Here is a 6,667-nt window from a genome sequence, read left to right on the forward strand (position 1 = left end):
TAATTCAAAGTTAAATCAAATATATGTAATAATTCAAAGTTAAATATGATTTAAAGTTAAATATATTTAATAATTCAAAGATAAATAAAATATATGTAATAATTCAAAGATAAATAAAATATATGTAATAATTCAAAGTTAAATAAAATATATGTAATAATTCAAAGTTAATTTAAATATATTTAATAATTCGAAGTTAATTTAAATATATTTAATAATTCAAAGTTAATTTAAATATATTTAATAATTCGAAGTTAATTTAAATATATTTAATAATTCAAAGTTAAAGAAAATATATTTAATAATTCAAAGTTAATTTAAATATATTTAATAATTCAAAGTTAAAGAAAATATATTTAATAATTCAAAGTTAAATAAAATATATGTAATAATTCAAAGTTAATTTAAATATATTTAATAATTCAAAGTTAAATAAAATATATTTAATAATTCAAAGTTAAATAAAATATATTTAATAATTCAAAGTTAATTTAAATATATTTAATAATTCAAAGTTAAAGAAAATATATTTAATAATTCAAAGTTAAATAAAATATATGTAATAATTCAAAGTTAATTTAAATATATTTAATAATTCGAAGTTAAATAAAATATATGTAATAATTCAAAGTTAATTTAAATATATTTAATAATTCAAAGTTAAATAAAATATATGTAATAATTCAAAGTTAATTTAAATATATTTAATAATTCAAAGTTAAATAAAATATATTTAATAATTCAAAGTTAATTTAAATATATTTAATAATTCAAAGTTAAAGAAAATATATTTAATAATTCAAAGTTAAATAAAATATATGTAATAATTCAAAGTTAATTTAAATATATTTAATAATTCAAAGTTAAATAAAATATATTTAATAATTCAAAGTTAATTTAAATATATTTTATAATTCAAAGTTAAATTAAATATATTTAATAATTCAAAGTTCAATAAAATATATGTAATAATTCAAAGTTAATTTAAATATATTTAATAATTCAAAGTTAATTTGAATATATTTAATAATTCAAAGTTAATTTAAATATATTTAATAAATCAAAGTTAATTTAAATATATTTAATAAATCAAAGTTAAATCAAATATATTTAATAATTCAAAGTTAAAGATTATTTAAATTTAAATATATTTAATAATTCAAAGTTAAATAAAATATATTTAATAATTCAAAGATAAATACAATATATGTAATAATTCAAAGTTAAATATGATTTAAATTTAAATATATTTAATAATTCAAAGCTAAATAAAATATATGTAATAATTCAAAGTTGATTTAAATATATTTAATAATTCAAAGTTAAATAAAATATATGTAATAATTCAAAGTTAATTTAAATATATTTAATAATTCAAAGTTAAATATGATTTAAATTTAAATATATTTAATAATTCAAAGATAAATAAAATATATTTAATAATTAAAAGTTAATTTAAATATATTTAATAATTCAAAGTTAAAGATGATTTAAATTTAAATATATTTATTAATTCAAAGTTAAATATGATTTAAATTTAAATATATTTAATAATTCAAAGATAAATAAAATATATGTAATAATTCAAAGTTAAATATGATTTAAATTTAAATATATTTAATAATTCAAAGTTAAATATGATTTAAATTTAGATATATTTTATAATTAAAAGATAAATAAAATATATGTAATAATTCAAAGTTAAATATGATTTAAATTTAAATATATTTAATAATTCAAAGTTAAATTAAATATATTTAATAATTCAAAGTTAAATAAAATATATTTATAATTCAAAGTTAATTTAAATATATTTAATAATTCAAAGTTAAAGATGATTTAAATTTAAATATATTTAATAATTCAAAGATAAATAAAATATATTTAATAATTCAAAGTTAATTTAAATATATTTAATAATTCAAAGTTAAATAAAATATATTTAATAATTCAAAGTTAAATAAAATATATGTAATAATTCAAAGTTAATTTAAATATATTTAATAATTCAAAGTTAAATAAAATATATTTAATAATTAAAAGTTAATTTAAATATATTTAATAATTCAAAGTTAAATATGATTTAAATTTAAATATATTTAATAATTCAAAGTTAATTTAAATATATTTAATAATTCAAAGTTAAATATGATTTAAATTTAAATATATTTAATAATTCAAAGTTAAATTAAATATATTTAATAATTCAAAGTTAAATAAAATATATTTATAATTCAAAGTTAATTTAAATATATTTAATAATTCAAAGTTAAAGATGATTTAAATTTAAATATATTTAATAATTCAAAGATAAATAAAATATATTTAATAATTCAAAGTTAATTTAAATATATTTAATAATTCAAAGTTAAATAAAATATATTTAATAATTCAAAGTTAAATAAAATATATGTAATAATTCAAAGTTAATTTAAATATATTTAATAATTCAAAGTTAAATAAAATATATTTAATAATTAAAAGTTAATTTAAATATATTTAATAATTCAAAGTTAAATATGATTTAAATTTAAATATATTTAATAATTCAAAGTTAATTTAAATATATTTAATAATTCAAAGTTAAATATGATTTAAATTTAAATATATGTAATAATTCAAAGTTAAATAAAATATATTTAATAATTCAAAGATAAATAAAATATATTTAATAATTCAAAGTTAATTTAAATATATTTAATAATTCAAAGTTAAATAAAATATATTTAATAATTCAAAGATAAATAAAATATATCTAATAATTCAAAGTTAAATATGATTTAAATTTAAATATATTTAATAATTCAAAGTTAATTTAAATATATTTAATAATTCAAAGTTAAAGAAAATATATTTAATAATTCAAAGTTAAAGAAAATATATTTAATAATTCAAAGTTAATTTAAATATATGTAATAATTAAAAGTTAATTTAAATATATTTAATAATTCAAAGTTAATTTAAATATATTTAATAAATCAAAGTTAATTTAAATATATGTAATAAATATATTTAATAATTCAAAGTTAATTTAAATATATTTAATAATTCAAAGTTAAAGATGATTTAAATTTAAATATATTTAATAATTCAAAGTTAAATCAAATATATGTAATAATTCAAAGTTAAATATGATTTAAAGTTAAATATATTTAATAATTCAAAGATAAATAAAATATATGTAATAATTCAAAGATAAATAAAATATATGTAATAATTCAAAGTTAAATAAAATATATGTAATAATTCAAAGTTAATTTAAATATATTTAATAATTCGAAGTTAATTTAAATATATTTAATAATTCAAAGTTAATTTAAATATATTTAATAATTCGAAGTTAATTTAAATATATTTAATAATTCAAAGTTAAAGAAAATATATTTAATAATTCAAAGTTAATTTAAATATATTTAATAATTCAAAGTTAAAGAAAATATATTTAATAATTCAAAGTTAAATAAAATATATGTAATAATTCAAAGTTAATTTAAATATATTTAATAATTCAAAGTTAAATAAAATATATTTAATAATTCAAAGTTAAATAAAATATATTTAATAATTCAAAGTTAATTTAAATATATTTAATAATTCAAAGTTAAAGAAAATATATTTAATAATTCAAAGTTAAATAAAATATATGTAATAATTCAAAGTTAATTTAAATATATTTAATAATTCAAAGTTAAATAAAATATATGTAATAATTCAAAGTTAATTTAAATATATTTAATAATTCAAAGTTAAATAAAATATATGTAATAATTCAAAGTTAATTTAAATATATTTAATAATTCAAAGTTAAATAAAATATATTTAATAATTCAAAGTTAATTTAAATATATTTAATAATTCAAAGTTAAAGAAAATATATTTAATAATTCAAAGTTAAATAAAATATATGTAATAATTCAAAGTTAATTTAAATATATTTAATAATTCAAAGTTAAATAAAATATATTTAATAATTCAAAGTTAATTTAAATATATTTTATAATTCAAAGTTAAATTAAATATATTTAATAATTCAAAGTTCAATAAAATATATGTAATAATTCAAAGTTAATTTAAATATATTTAATAATTCAAAGTTAATTTGAATATATTTAATAATTCAAAGTTAATTTAAATATATTTAATAAATCAAAGTTAATTTAAATATATTTAATAAATCAAAGTTAAATCAAATATATTTAATAATTCAAAGTTAAAGATTATTTAAATTTAAATATATTTAATAATTCAAAGTTAAATAAAATATATTTAATAATTCAAAGATAAATACAATATATGTAATAATTCAAAGTTAAATATGATTTAAATTTAAATATATTTAATAATTCAAAGCTAAATAAAATATATGTAATAATTCAAAGTTGATTTAAATATATTTAATAATTCAAAGTTAAATAAAATATATGTAATAATTCAAAGTTAATTTAAATATATTTAATAATTCAAAGTTAAATATGATTTAAATTTAAATATATTTAATAATTCAAAGATAAATAAAATATATTTAATAATTAAAAGTTAATTTAAATATATTTAATAATTCAAAGTTAAAGATGATTTAAATTTAAATATATTTAATAATTCAAAGTTAAATATGATTTAAATTTAAATATATTTAATAATTCAAAGATAAATAAAATATATGTAATAATTCAAAGTTAAATATGATTTAAATTTAAATATATTTAATAATTCAAAGTTAAATATGATTTAAATTTAGATATATTTTATAATTAAAAGATAAATAAAATATATGTAATAATTCAAAGTTAAATATGATTTAAATTTAAATATATTTAATAATTCAAAGTTAAATTAAATATATTTAATAATTCAAAGTTAAATAAAATATATTTATAATTCAAAGTTAATTTAAATATATTTAATAATTCAAAGTTAAAGATGATTTAAATTTAAATATATTTAATAATTCAAAGATAAATAAAATATATTTAATAATTCAAAGTTAATTTAAATATATTTAATAATTCAAAGTTAAATAAAATATATTTAATAATTCAAAGTTAAATAAAATATATGTAATAATTCAAAGTTAATTTAAATATATTTAATAATTCAAAGTTAAATAAAATATATTTAATAATTAAAAGTTAATTTAAATATATTTAATAATTCAAAGTTAAATATGATTTAAATTTAAATATATTTAATAATTCAAAGTTAATTTAAATATATTTAATAATTCAAAGTTAAATAAAATATATTTAATAATTCAAAGATAAATAAAATATATGTAATAATTCAAAGTTAAATATGATTTAAATTTAAATATATTTAATAATTCAAAGTTAATTTAAATATATTTAATAATTCAAAGTTAAAGAAAATATATTTAATAATTCAAAGTTAATTTAAATATATTTAATAATTCAAAGTTAAATAAAATATATTTAATAATTCAAAGATAAATAAAATATATGTAATAATTCAAAGTTAAATATGATTTAAATTTAAATATATGTAATAATTCAAAGTTAAATATGATTTAAATTTAAATATATTTAATAATTCAAAGATAAATAAAATATATGTAATAATTCAAAGTTAAATATGATTTAAATTTAAATATATTTAATAATTCAAAGTTAAATAAAATATATTTAATAATTCAAAGTTAAAGATTATTTAAATTTAAATATATTTAATAATTCAAAGTTAATTTAAATATATTTAATAATTCAAAGTTAATTTAAATATATGTAATAATTCAAAGTTAAATAAAATATATTTAATAAATCAAAGTTAATTTAAATATATTTAATAATTCAAAGTTAAATAAAATATATGTAATAATTCAAAGTTAATTTAAATATATTTAATAATTCAAAGTTAAATAAAATATATGTAATAATTCAAAGTTAATTTAAATATATTTAATAATTCAAAGTTAAATAAAATATATTTAATAATTCAAAGTTAATTTAAATATATTTAATAATTCAAAGTTAAATAAAATATATTTAATAATTCAAAGTTAAAGATTATTTAAATTTAAATATATTTAATAATTCAAAGTTCAATAAAATATATTTAATAATTCAAAGTTAAATAAAATATATGTAATAATTCAAAGTTAATTTAAATATATTTAATAATTCAAAGTTAAATTAAATATATTTAATAATTCAAAGTTAACTTAAATATATTTAATAATTCAAAGTTAAATAAAATATATGTAATAATTCAAAGTTAATTTAAATATATTTAATAATTCAAAGTCAAATAAAATATATTTAATAATTCAAAGTTAATTTAAATAGATTTAATAATTCAAAGTTAAATAAAATATATTTACTAATTCAAAGTTAATTTAAATATATTTAATAATTCAAAGTTAAATAAAATATATTTAATAATTCAAAGATAAATAAAATATATTTAATAATTCAAAGTTAAATAAAATATAAATTTAAATATATTTAATAATTCAAAGATAAATAAAATATACTTAATAATTCAAAGTTAAATATGATTTAAATTTAAATATATTTAATTATTCAAAGTTAAATATGATTTAAATTTAAATATATTTAATAATTCAAAGTTAAAGATTATTTAAAGTTAATTATATTTAATAATTCAAAGATAAATAAAATATATTTAATAATTCAAAGTTAAATATGATTTA

Source organism: Callionymus lyra, chromosome 13 (genome assembly GCF_982586985.1).
Source record: "Callionymus lyra chromosome 13, fCalLyr1.hap1.1, whole genome shotgun sequence".
Lineage (NCBI taxonomy): Eukaryota > Metazoa > Chordata > Actinopteri > Syngnathiformes > Callionymidae > Callionymus > Callionymus lyra.